This window comes from Typopeltis vanoorti, chromosome 23 (genome assembly GCF_054136105.1).
Source record: "Typopeltis vanoorti isolate ZY-2024b chromosome 23, IOZ_Tvanoo_1.0, whole genome shotgun sequence".
NCBI lineage: Eukaryota > Metazoa > Arthropoda > Arachnida > Uropygi > Thelyphonidae > Typopeltis > Typopeltis vanoorti.
Window position 1 is genome coordinate 32905732 of NC_143571.1, and position 14763 is coordinate 32920494.

Here is a 14763-nt window from a genome sequence, read left to right on the forward strand (position 1 = left end):
TATGACTGTAGTACTACTACTAACAGTATTTCATGTGGCAGTGAGTTTGAAGCCATCTGGTGTCAGTAGTAATTGATCCCACTATGATCCCACTTTAAACCCACTATGTAATTAATCTAGCAAGATCAATTACATAGTGGGGTGTTGTTACAGACCTAGTGGATCAGTTGCTAGTGATGAAGGAATATCACCCAATAGAAAGGATGATCTCGAAAAGAGTAATCATAATGGGAGACTTTAATTATCCAAATATCGATTAGGTAGCAGTGGAATCTCATGAGAAGAATGAAAATTAATTTATTTGGCTGCTGTGGGACAACTTCCTCAAGCAGCATGTGACAGAAGTAACATGAGGTCAAAGAGTGTTCAATTTGTTTATAGTGTCAGAAGGCATTTCATTTAAAGACATAACTGTTCTGCCTCCAGTTGATGACAGTGATCATGCAGTACAGACTTGGGAACTGGCTAAGTTTATGAATTTTCCATTCAGAAAAGGTTACATGCTGAACTACAAAGCAGGAAATTATGACCAACTGAGGAGTAACTACACTATGTACATGGGAAGCATTTAAACAATACTTAAATGATGCGATATCAGAATGTGTCCCGAGAGTTCGAAGAATAAATAGGGTAGAAGTGAAATGGATGTGCAATCATATAAACAAGAGATTTGCATGAAAAGGATGATGTGGAAGGAATACCATGCGCATAAGGATGATGTCCGTTATGAAAATTATAAGCAGCAGGCTAGAATAGTCGCAACTGTTGTATGGAAAGCAAAGTCTGAGTGTAAAAAGAAACTGGCTCGGTGTTTTAAAGACAATTTACATGAATTCTATCAATATGCAGCAAGAAAATATGAAAGAATAACTCTTCTAAATTCAGATGGTGAGAGGGTAACAGATGCAGAAGAGGTTGTTCAATAATGAGTGCCTATTTTGTTAAATCTATCAACCTAGTATGCACAACACTGAGTTCACTGCTACCTCTTCACTGGATGAAGAAACTCAGGTGTATGAGGATGAGGTATTAGAGCTGTTGCACAAACTGATTAAGAATTCAGCAATAGGGACTGATGGAATATCAGCACGTGTGCTAAAAGAGTGCTCAGCTTAACTGGCCATTCCTTTGACTGTTTCCAGACTGTTTAATACCAGTCTAAGAAAAGGAAAAATTCCACAGGAATGAAACAAATGTATGGTAATTCCATTGCACAAGAATAGTGCAAAGACCAATTAGTATCTCAGCAGTAGTGGTGGTGGTGGTGAAGATTTTGGAAAAATTGGTTAGGGCTCGCATTCAGAAAATTATGAACGAGTTAGCGTGGATAAGAGGATAGCTGACTGACAGATATGAAAAAAGTGGTCTATGGGGGGGGTGAATCTGCAAGATTTAAGGTAACCAGTGGTGTTCCACAAAGATCAGTGCTTGTCCACTGTTATTCAGTCTGTACATTAATGATAGTGGGAAGAATTTGACAAGCGATATACGGCTATTTGCTGATGATGCGAAGATAGGTAGGGTAATCAGGAATGCTGCTGATGCTGCAGTTCTTGCAGAATGATTTGAATATGGGCTGGAATTGTGGGCATGAGAAAATGGATGTGAATTCAATGTCAGTAATTGCAAAGACATTCACTTTTGCGTGATCCCATGCCTTATTATATTAGTGGGATTATGCTTGAAGAAACTGATGAGGCTAGGAAAGTGTTAATAGATAGCAAGTTGAAGTTCAGGGGCCATCTTACAAAGATTGCAAATACAACTCAAAAGATAATTGTAATGGCAAAACAAATGTTCACATGTAAAGATAAGAATGTCGTTTTGCCTCTTTAATAAGGCCTTGATAATAACTCACTTGGACTATTGTGCACAAGTCTACTCTCCTGGTTTCTGTTTTGATTCTGATATAGTGGAAAGAGAGAGAGAGAGAGAGTACAAAGGAGAGTGATAAAAATCGTATCAGGATCATGGAATCCTGATAATGAAGACAGATTGAGAATTTGTAGACTGCAGATGCTTGCAAACAGGAGAAAGTGGGGTGCTATGATTGAGACTTACAAACTTCTCAAAAGGTCATAGAGGATTTCAATTGATGGAGGATGGGGGGGGGGGGGAAGGACAAGAGGGCATCCCTGGAAGCTGAGAATGAATGCTGCTAAGAAGGGGCAAGGACTAGAGTTTTCTCTCACAGGGTGGTGCATAATTGGAATGGATTGCATTGGATGTTGTGTGCAAGCAGTATGAATTCAAGAATAAGTATGTGGCCTCCCTCGATGAGTCCCTGACTCCCTGGAGGTCTCTCTAAAATAATAATAATATATTATTATTATGTGACACCTCCAAGGAGTCCAAAGACTCATCGAGGGAGAGTGTGCCAACAGCATCGAACGATTGAGCCTTTTCTAACTACTAACTGTGCTCAAAAGTGCTTAGCTTTTTGCGAGCAATTAGTAGCAGAGGCTCTACCAATCGACCAACCTTTGCTGGCAAATAATAAGAAGGAGAATTGTTAATAGCCAATACTACAACTGCTAAAAAAAAAAAAAAGAGCAAGAGTATTATTATCCATGCACGTGTAACATGTACATTTGGCACAACTTGTGAAGCAATCACAATTATTATTATTATTAAACAAGACCTCATGGAGTCAAAGACCCATCTAGGAGGTCCTTTTATCTCACACACATCTCATCATACCGGGTCTTAAACACATTCAAACTCCTTGCAGACACCACACTCTCAGGCAAGGCATTCCAATCATTCACAACTCTGCATGAAAAAAACCTGCCTCTCACTACCCTACTCACACCCTCTTTATACAGTTTCCAGGGATGACCTCTGGTTCTCCCCTGATCTCCCACTATTCTCTGTAGAACTTCTCCACCATTGATCCTATAACAACTCCTTACCAACTTGTAGGTCTCTATCATGTCTCCCCTCTTCCTTCTCTCCACTAGACTCTGCAAATTACATCTTTTCAATCTTTCCTCATACTCGACATTCCAGAGGTCAGAAACTACCTTAGTCAGTCGCCTTTGGACCCTTTCCAACATCTCTTCATCCTTCTGAAAACCAGGTGACCAAATCTGGGCACAATAGTCCATGTGTGGCCTAATCAAAGCCTTATACAATGGAACAAGAATCTCCCTACTTCTACACTTCAGTGTCCTCCTCATCATTCCCAGAAGTCTTTGTGTTGTCTTAACAATTTTGGCGATGTGTCCCCTAAATTTTAGATCCTTATCCACTATCACTCCCAGATCTCTTATTTCCTCTACTTCCAACAATATATTCTCACCAAGCATAAATTCTGCATCCCATCTTTGTTTTCCAAATTTTAAAACCTTACATTTTGCAACATTGAACTCACATCCCCATTTGCTTGCCCAATCACTTAATTTATTCAAGTCTTCTTGAATAAATTAAGTCTTCAACATCTTCACTACTCTTTATGGTTCGTCCCAACTTTGCATCATCTGCAAACAACTGAATATCTCCATCCAAATCTTCGCCAATATCATTAATATACAAGTTAAATAGTAATGGCCCTAAAACAGATCCCTGAGGCACTCCACTAGTGACTTTCCTTTTCCTGGATATTGCACCCCCATACACAACTTGTTGATACCTATCAGATAGCCAGTCTCCAATCCAATGCACTAATCTAATATCCAACCCCATCTGCTCTAGTTTGACTGTCAACTTATCATGAGGTACTCTATCAAAAGCTTTTGCAAAATCCAAGTATATTACTACGTATCCTTCTCCTCTGTCCAAGGAAGCAGTCACTTTATTGTAATAAGTAAGTAGATTACTAAAACACGACCTTCCTTTAGCAAATCCATGCTGTCCATCAAAGATTATACCATTGTTGTCAACACAACTCTGGATCCTAGTTCTCACAAGCTTGTCCAACAACTTAACCACAACACTTGACACACAGATAGGCCTATAGTTTGATGCTTGAGTTCGATCACCTCCTTTATGAAGTGGCACAATCTTGCCCTCCTTCCACTCTTTAGGGACTTGACCAAGTGCAAGACTCATATTAAAAAAATATGTCAAGGCAGGTGTCAACTCTCTGGCACATTCCTTCAGAATACGCGGTGATATATTATCAAGTCCCACAGCCTTATTTACATCTAGTTTACTCAACTCCCCAAACACCTCTTGCTCACTTACAGTCAATCTCTCCTCCCCATCATCAACAGATCTTAATCTCTCCATGAAGTCACATTCACAAGATTGAGAGATCTTTATGAACTGCTCATTAAGTATCTCCACCACACATTCTGCAACAGCTGTCTTTATACCATTTCCTCCAATCAATGTCATCCTTCCATAATCATTCTTTCTTTTGCTAGCTACATATCGAAAGAACTCCCTAGGATTCTTTTTAGCTTCATTAGCTAACTGCTGTTCATACCTCTCTTTAGCTACTCTCACCAACCAAGTCACTCTTCTTGCCTGGTCTTTGTAGAACTCATGAAATTGGTTACTTCCACTTCTCTTATGCTGCCTCCACAATGCCCTTTTTCTCTGTATTGCATGCTTAATCTCTTTATTCATCCATCTCACACCTAACTTATTTAACCTTCTCACCCGTGGTATACATTTAGACATTGCATCCACTAAATATTTTTTGAAAATCCCCCAAGCTGCATTGATCCCTTTTCCAGCTAACTCCTCATTCCATGCTACACCTGCAAGCTGTCTCCTGAGCTCTTCATAATCACCCCCCTTGTAGTTCCACATATACCCTTTTTTCACAGGGGTCCTTGCACTGCTGGCAACCACCCAAGTAATCACCTCATGGTCACTTTCACCAATTGGTGGATGATTTGATACCTCATTGATAATTACATCCTCCGATGAGATGACCAAATCCAAGACCCTTAATCCTCTTGTGCCCTCTGTTACATACTGTCTGAGGTAGTTTTCCCTCAAAAACTCATTTTCTTTACTTCCAGTTGCTATCTCTTCATTCCAGTCTATATTGCTATAATTAAAATCACCCATAATGATCACCCTTTTCTTATTTGCTTGGCTTATTTGACTATACATTTCACTATCACCACCATCCACATTACCAGGTCTATAACAACATCCCACCAAGTATTTGATTCTATTCACCTCTATCTCACACCATACTGCCTCAAAACCACTGGCCCCATTTCCCTCTTGCATCTCTACCTTGTATGGACATAACTCTTTCTCTATCATCAATAGCACTCCCCCTCCCTTTTTACCCCTTCTATCCTCATGAAACACATCATACCTTTCCATCTCTATTCCTGTCAGGATGTCATCCTCATCTAACCATGTCTCACTTATTCCGACAATCTCTGGGTGCACAGACGCAATTAGTGCAACCATTTCATCCGCCTTGTTTCTTATACTTCTAGCATTGGTATACAAACACAACAACTCATTTCTGGATCTACAGCTAGTTCCACTGATACCACTCACTCGATGTGATCTCTCCATGCTGGACTGGGGCCATTTCCCTTTCTGCTTCTTCATTTTAGAACCCTTTGCAATTCCATCTGTTTCCTTTTGATCCCTGATCATCCCATTACTTTCCTGCCTACACATTCTCTCACCTCCTCTTGGAGCATCCACCTTTCTCACGCTGTGTATCCCTGTCCACCCTGAGCCTCGCCGTTTCCCTGCTCCTCTTGCACACCCCATTCTCTCATTTTCTATACTCATACCACTCACTTCCACTCCTTCAATCTCTCCTGTCTTACTCTCCTGCTCTTCCACATCACTCCCCTCTCGATCTGATTGATTCTCTCTATTCACTTCTCTACCTTCCAGCAGCAGTCTCTCCAAGCGACTCACACGATAACCACTCAAATGCAGTCCATCGCTCCCATACAGCTCACTTCGTCCCTCAAACTCATTCCACACATTAACAAACTGTACTCCCATCTCCTCACACATTTCAGCCAGAATATCATTCATAATCCTTGCTCTCCACCTCATTTCACCACAATCATACCTAGGCAACACACTGACCACCCTTCCTGTCACACTATTCTCCTTTATCTTTCCAAGCAGTCTCCTGACATTCATTTTGACATGCTCTTTGTTCTCTCTCAAATCATTCGTACCAATTAATACAATTAACTCTTTTGCTCGTTCCCGCCTCATATTCAATGCCTCAATCACTCTACTCATTTTACCGCCTGGAAAACATACCTTGTGCATTTTATCCTCTAGCACACCTTTAATAATGGAGTCGCCATACAACGCCACTCGCTCATCTTTTGTTAACTCTTTCATGTCATCATGATTTATTTTAATAGTTTTGACCTGAATTCTCTTAATTTCATTCCGCATCCATTTCATTTCTTGCTTCATCCAATCCAATTCACCTTCCGAACCTCGCGACACATTCACTCTATTTTTAAATCTTTCTAACTTTCTAACTCTCAACCCCCTCTTCTCACTTTCCCTCTCATTCATCCTTCTTTGTTTCCGTACTTTCGGTCCAACATACGTCCAACTTTCACTATCATTCTTCTCACTTTCACTCTCACATCTTTCTTTGTTTCCGTACTTTCGGACTAACATGCGTCCAACTTTCGCTATCATTCTTCTCACTTTTACTGTCATTCATCTTTCTTTGGTTCAGTACTTTCGTTCCAACATGCGTTCAACTTTCGCCATCAGTCATTCTTTTTTCGCTATCATTCATTCTTTCGATTTTTTTTACTTGCGATTTCTGCACGAAGCCATTTCTACTTTCATTCGTTCTCTCAATTTCGTTTCTTTCCGCCTCACTTTCGTCCCTTTTAACATCCGTTACGGTTGTCAAATCGCTCTTTTTCTTTTTTCCTGATTTTTTAACATTTTTTCGCCTGTCTTCCTCGCCATCCTTCTCTTTCAAACGTGCACTCGCGACACAATCGGTACTAGCACTTTCTGTCATCAACTTCATATTCGCATTCATCAATTCCTCGTTCAGGTCACATTTCGCACACACCCTTCTTCCATCCGCACTAAACATCCACAAATCATTTATGTAATCGAAGGAATACATATAACAGACCTCACACTTAACGAACCGACTGAAATCCAAATTAAAATCATGGAATGACAATGCCGCCGCCATTTTTTTTTTTTTTTCTCTGCAGGTTACTAGGTCTAATATTAACGTTTTCGTATTTAGTTTAAGCAAGAAAAAAAAACCCACACTAATAATATCGGTAGCGTACAACGTTTACAGCCGCTCTTACTTAAACAATTACGCATATATACTTAATTATTCCTAGTAAAACTTATCTGAATCAGGAGCTCTTCAAATCACATTCGTAGCGCTTGACCCACTAGCGCCCCCTCGATTAAAATATGTATAGATAAATGCATGCATGCATGGGTGGTGAAATAATAACTAAGGACTGTTACAATTTAAGATATGAATGATTCTTAAAATTAGCGGAGAGTTCCTACTTCATAGTTCGAACTATTTAAATTAAAATTTTTTTTCATGCAAACACTTCTAACCCATGACTGGAACGCCACTGTGCCTTCAACTAGACGTGATCCTAACAGAATAGTCGATATATACGAAGAGATATTTGTTCAAAACTTCTTTTAATTTTTTTTAGTTACAGAACAGTGATCAACTTTTAAAAATAAGTACTTCGTACTTCCTAAAGACCGTCGCGTGCCAGTGGAGATGCACTTACTCACTTTGGCAAACACAGATTTAGAGGCATTATGATTTCTTGAAATCATAAATTACAGAAATAACACTATAAATATTCTTATTTTAAATACGAAGTATTTAGCAAATTAGTTAAATAATTTAGAAACATTATGATTTTAACGAAAATTTACGCAAGATATTTTGATACACCATAAATAATCCTATTTAAGTGTCATCTAAAATTGTAAATCATAAAAGTTTGTGTTTATCGCTTCTCGGCCGTTTGGCTAAGATCAAGTGTATAGTTTCTGTTCTCGTCAGCTTAATATCTGACGGGCTCCTATTTGGAGCCTGGGTATTAAACTGTTTTTTGGAACTTTGTGAAGTTAAGGAGCTTGCTCTACTTTACCACGGTTCACCGGGCTTTGCACCCATGCTTGGTTGGGCCCCCTATTTTAAAACAAAAATTAGTGTATAATGATTAACATATATAATTATTATATATATATAATTATTATAAATTAAGAGGGATATTAAATCCCACATTGTTTTAAAACCGAATAAGAAACTCAGAGATTGGAATCAGAGTTTATATGCCGAATATAATAAAATAAAAATATCGGCGAATACTAGCGTGAGCTAATGCAAGTAGTCCTAGTAAGTAGTACAAATACCGGGCAACTCGTTGCAAAGGTGGATAAAGGTCTGATCGTTATTCTTTGATATTTTCCATAATGTTTCAATTAAGGGGATTTAATATCCCCTTAATTGAAATAGTGTTTATATCGCCGAAATTAAGCCTGTTGGCTCTTTATATTTAAGCATATATATATATATTATTACTGTCTGCAGCAGAAGAAAGTATACTTGCTAAAGGTCTCAATTTTATCACTGCTCCTACCTCCATATCTAAAAAACAACTGTTAATGAAGATAGAAAAGGCGGCATCTTTATTACCAAACAAAGAAGCTAACCTCCTTCGTATGGAAGCCATTTTCACCATAAATCATGCTAGACCACCTCCAGCAACATTTCTTACTCTGAAAGAGCAGCTATATATATATATATATATATATATATATATATATATATATATATATATATATATATATATATATATATATATATATATATATATACATTTATTTATTATATAGTTCCATTTATTTATTTAGTTCCATAATAAAATTTTGGAACTTTTAAACAGTGATACTTACTCTGAACTAAATAGTGACCTTACAATTGAATTTCACAATAGGCCTAATAATTTATTAAAAACCACCTTGGAGTTACCAAGAAACATCCGTCTTTCACTTAGGTCACGTCATCCTTTAATCCCACGATTATATGGTCTCCCCAAGATACACAAGGCAAACTGCACGCTCAGACCAATAGTTGAAGGCATACACTCACCTACCTATAACCTTTCTAATTACCTCGCAACTTTTTTAAGAAATTTTTCCTGAACTTCCTCTTCTCATATTAAAAATTCTGCTGATTTTGAATCAAAAATCAAGTACATCAAACTTAAAAAAACAGATTTAATGGCTAGTTTCGATATTCTCTCTCTCTTCACAAATGTGCCTGCTCAAGAAGTCCTCAATCTTCTCAAGAACAAATTATCCAAAAAACTCTTTGCTTTACTCTCCCATTGCATAAAGTCAGGATACTTCAAATATGACAATAAGATCTACTTACTAAACTCAGGACTGGCTATGGACAACCCACTCTCTCCGATTCTCGCAGATATATTTCTTAACGATTTTGAAGAAAAAGCTATTAACTCCTTCCCCCTTAAACAAAAATTTTGGTATCGTTATAAAGACGATATATTCCTCATCTGGGAAGACGGTGTCAACAACCTCAATTTATTTTTGGACCACCTAAACAAGTTTCATGAAAAAATCACTTTTACTTTCGAACTGGAATCCGTTGACTGCCTCCCCTTTCTAGATCAGAAGCTTACCAGATGTTCTGAAAGTATTAAAATCTCAATTTTTAGAAAACCTACTCATACTGACCTTCATGCTTCTTCCCATCACTATCCTCCGCAAAAATTTGGCATCATTTCCACCTTAGCACACCGGGCCAAATCTTTACTAACAGAAGAAACAGAAATTGAAAATGAACTCCTTTTTCTTAAAAAGACTTTTATTAATAATGATTTCTCTCCTAATAAGATTGACAAACTTCTTTCTCTCCGTCACTCAACTGCTTCTGAAGATCCCTCTTCCCCCAGAGCCTTTATTTCTTTGCCTTACATCAGTTCTCTTTCACCAAAACTGGCTAAATTCTCAAGAAATTTAACTTCAGAACTTGCTTCACTACACTCCAAAAACTTCGCTTCATCATTAGTAAACCTAAAGAAAAACATCTTCCCACTCAGTTTCCAGGAATCTACAAGATTTTATGTGATTGTGGAAAGCCATACCATAGCCAGACTGCTAAATCTATCCTTTTACTTATGGAAGAACACCGTAGAGATGTTTCCTACAACAGGATTAGAGCCAGCGCTCTCTCTAGCCACGTTCTTTTTTCTGTTCAGATGAAGGTGCCAACACATTGTGGACTGGACACAAACTTCTAATATCCATGTATGATGAACTTGAAAGAAAGATTGTCGAATCTAGAGAAATTACCTTAGATTCTTCCGATATCAACAACAACCTAGTTTCAATCTCTCTGACGCACACATTGCCTCTGTTCAATACTGGCGCACTCGTGACAGCACGTAGTCAACTTTTATTTGAAACTCAAGCTCGCATTACTGTTTTCAAGATGTACTACTGTCTTTTTTGCTAGTACTGTTAATGCAATTTTTAAGTCTGTTATTTTTTATATATTTCTTTGATTGTGATATCTGAAGAAGTTGATCCATTCAACGAAACTAGTAGTATCTTCTTAAATAAACCATGTCACCTCTTTATCTCTCGGTATCAGTCATTTAAACTAATTTATTATATTGTATATATATAATATATATTGTATATAATATAATACATTTAAACTAATTTATTATATTGTATATAATATATATTGTATATAATACATTTAAATTAATTTATTATATTGTATATAATATATATTATATATATATATATATATATATATATATATATATATATATATATATATATATAATATATATATATATATATATATATATATATATAAATATATATATATATATATTTAAAAATAATTTATTATATTGTGTATAGTATATAATATCAGGGCAACTCGCAACGAGTTGCCCTGATGTTGCATTCCCTTTAGACTTGAACTACGTTCAGGCGCAAACTTAACTGTTTTGCTTACTTGGGAGGAGTAAAAAAAAAACCAAGTTTATAAAATTACTTAGTATCCTGAATATATATGTATATATATTATTATAAACTCAATTTTTTACCATTCCTGTTTAGAGTATGTGCTCCATGTATTCCTATATTATTATTAATTTTCGTGTTTCCAATTCTTACATTTAAGGCTCCTGCTAAAATTATGTAATCATTTTTATTTATTTTATTATATATGTTTTGTAGCTAATTATAAAAATCAATATTATCCTGTTCTGTTCCTTCTTCTGGGGCATATAAATCAATTATTGTTAAATAGCCTCTATCTATTTTTATTCTAGCTTCTATTATTCTTTCGTTCCATAATTTATAATGTTTTAACTGTTTTGAAAGGGAGTTATGAATCTAAATCATGATTCCTGCTTATGCTTTTTGGTGTCTGTCGACTCCACTGTATATCACATTAAAATTTTAGGTTCTCGTAGTTCCTTTTAATTTCTTTTTTGTTTCAGTGATTACTGCTATTTTAAAATTTCTTTCATTTAATAGTTGGTCTAATTCTATTTCTTTATATGCTATTCCTCTTACATTCCAGTTTGCTATGTGTATTATGTTTTGTCGTTTCCATTTTTGTTTTACCTTTTCCATTCCAGGATCGTTTTCCATAGATCCAATCCGATTATCTTTTTCTGTCTGCTTACAAGTAGAATTATGTTTTCCATGTCAGGTGACTAGCGTGACGATGGAATAGTTCAGTGGTAGGGCTGAACCTGATACCTTAAGGCTTCTGAACTAGCCTTCTTCCGAATTTAACCCCATAGGAGGAATGGGTATATTGAAGGGGGGAAAGAGTAGATTATAGAAGAATTACAGTAGGGGTTATAGAGAGGGCATAGTTGTAAGGCCAGAAATGAAAAAGACCCCATGGCACTCGAGTACTCTAATAGCATAAGGATCATAAAATAAGAAGAGTTAGCTGATAAGGCCTCATAGGAAATATTAAAGTGGATCTTCCTCAAAGTAGAAGAAGGAGAGGATAAATCCAGCAAGGGGATCCGTGGGAGTGCCACTTCCCTTACAATCAAGATGATTGGCCGTATTGGTCCAAGAGTCCTTATTCAGTATATTCGGACCACCCCACCACACACACACACACACACACACACATGGTGAGCTCCCCTATCCGCCACCCAGGGGACGCGCTCCCTAGGGGTTACAGGGTCCCCCTGAGAATATATATTATATTATATATATACTAGGGGGGATCAACCCCCCCCTGGCACCTATGGTGCCCAACCCCCCGAGTTCCGGACTGGTAGGCCGGTTCTCCTTAAATTCTGATGACTCGACACTCAGGGTAGCACCTGAGTTTTAAAACGTTTCATATATATAATATATAATATAATATATATATACATATATATATATATATATATATATATACACAGGACCGGCGCATAGTATATTTTCTTGTGTGTGCTATTAATGTTCGGCGCCTTTCCAAAAAAGTTTTTTTTTAATACAGTGTGAATAAAACGAACAGGAAATGAAAAACAAATGAAAACAGTATAATGTTACCTACGGATCAGTCCTGCTAATACAAATTTTTCCAAGTTATATAAATTTTCAAAATAATATAAAATAGTAATATAAAGTTAAGAGATTTATTCAAATATTTTTTGCATTAATAAATTAATTAATTTTGAAGATTCAACGAAAATAGATAAGAGAATTTTACAAGAATGTTTCGCATTGGACTCGTGAGTTCGCCGATTATTTCGTGTCGCTGACGCCGCCCTAACAGCCCGCTAATATAACATGTTCGAATATCGAGAAGAATGAATTATCAGTAGTATAAGCCGACTCTTAGGGTCGGACCACATGCATCCGATCCGATTAAAATTAGGATACGGCCCTTACACGGAACTCAACAATTAATCATAAGTTGATTTATGATACATCAAAAAATAAAGAACTGTTTTAGGTATATTTTCATAAATTTTAATAAAAAAAAATTACAGTGATATAATCGGGTCCAGGATACAATTTCAGAATTTATTTGTTCGTTTCCGGGATGATCTGAAGGGGCCCGAACGGAAGACGTCGTACATGCATAATTATAACTACCATTCGTTGTTCGTTTAAACTCTTATCTCATATTTTTTGACATCTTTTATGCGCCTTTTCTTCTGTGGCGCCTGTGTATATTGCACACTTCACACACGTCACCAGACGTGTGCGAAGTGTGCAAATCAAGCATTCATCAAAGCTTGATTTGCTTCCTCAGTCTTAAGAAAAGGCTGGTTATATTCCACTAATTCGAGTCCTACCCAAGGACCTATGAGTTGTGGAAATACTTTCTGAATATGAATGCTGTGCTGAACAAAGAGACCTTTTGTAGCTGCCCAATTTTTAATCCATCTAACTCGAGTGCTTCTAGATGATTTTTCAATGTTTTAGGGCCATTAAAATACCATTAATGGTATTTTAATGGCCCTATAGCACCTATTATTACGGGAACAACTTTCTTTTCTTTTGCCAGAATCGTTCAACTTCGATTTGCAAATCGCGATATTTTGTAATTTTTTCATTTTCTTTGTCGTCAATCCGACTATCTCCTGGTACTGATATTTCAATAAACTTAACACCCTTGTTTTCACTTTTTTCAACCACGGTGATATCGGGTGTATTACATTCCAAGCTTTTGTCAGTCTGGATTTTGAAATCCCAAAGTATTTTAGCTTTTTCATTCTCAACCACTTTCTGATGAACTTTATGCTTCCAATAGTCTTTAGCTACTTCAAACCCATACACTTTTTACATAAATGCCAGTGGATTATTTTAGCTACGTTATCATGCCTTTTACGGTACTCAATTTGTGCGATTTTGCTGCATCCACTTATGTGGTCTACCGTTTCTTCCTTTTCTGTGCACAATCTGCATTTACCGTCTTCTTGAATTTTTTGTATTTTTGCCTTCATGACGTTGGTTTTAATGGCCTGTTCTTGTGCTGCAAAAATTACAGCTTCTGTTTCTTTCTTTAGTGCTCCATTTCTCAACCATTGCCAGGTCAAGTTGCTGTCAGCGCTGTCCTCTATGCTGTGAAGGTATTTTCCATGCAATGCCTTATTTTTCCATCTTTCAGTTCTCACTTTTACTTGGTTGGTTTTGTATTCCAATTTTGTCTCCATGGGTTTAAATAAACCCTCTTTCTTTACCTCAATTAGAAATTTTTCCGTTATTTGCTGCAGATAATCATTTAAATTTCGTTTTTCTTCTTCAATAACTTGCTTCGCTTGTAATAATCCTCTACCTCCTTTTTTGCGTGATAAATATAGCCTATCAATGTCACTGCGAGGATTGAGGGCATGGTGCACTGTCATTAATTTTCGAGTTTTTCGGTCTAAATCTTCCATCTCTGGCTGGGTCGATTCAACAATGCCTGCTGAATATCTCAGAACAGGTTTGGCCCAGGTATTAATTGCTTTTATCAAATTTCCAGCATTAAGCATTGACTTAAGGAGTTTTCTTAATCGTCTTATGTATTCTGCTCTAGTTCTTTCTTTGATCTTATTGTGCAGAATTTGTGAAGCTTGTAAAATTCCCAAATATTTGTAGCTGTCTTCGAATTTTATTGCCTTGATTATTTCACCATTGAGCAGCTCGATTTCGTTCATATCTTCAAACTTTCCTCTTGTTATTCCAGCGATTGCACATTTGTCTAAGCCAAAATCCATTGATATATCTTGACTGAATATGTGCACAGTGTTAAGCAACGATCCGAGTTCATTCTCTGATTTTGCATAC

At 36.8% G+C, this 14763-nt stretch overlaps 1 non-coding gene across 1 annotated transcript; it reads left to right on the forward strand.

Moving 5' to 3' along the window:
- Nucleotides 1-7927: 7927 nt before the first annotated feature.
- LOC150093751 (U2 spliceosomal RNA) lies at nt 7928-8115 on the forward strand. The gene has a single exon (XR_016550395.1). It is a non-coding gene; the product is annotated as a U2 spliceosomal RNA (small nuclear RNA).
- Nucleotides 8116-14763: the final 6648 nt, after the last annotated feature.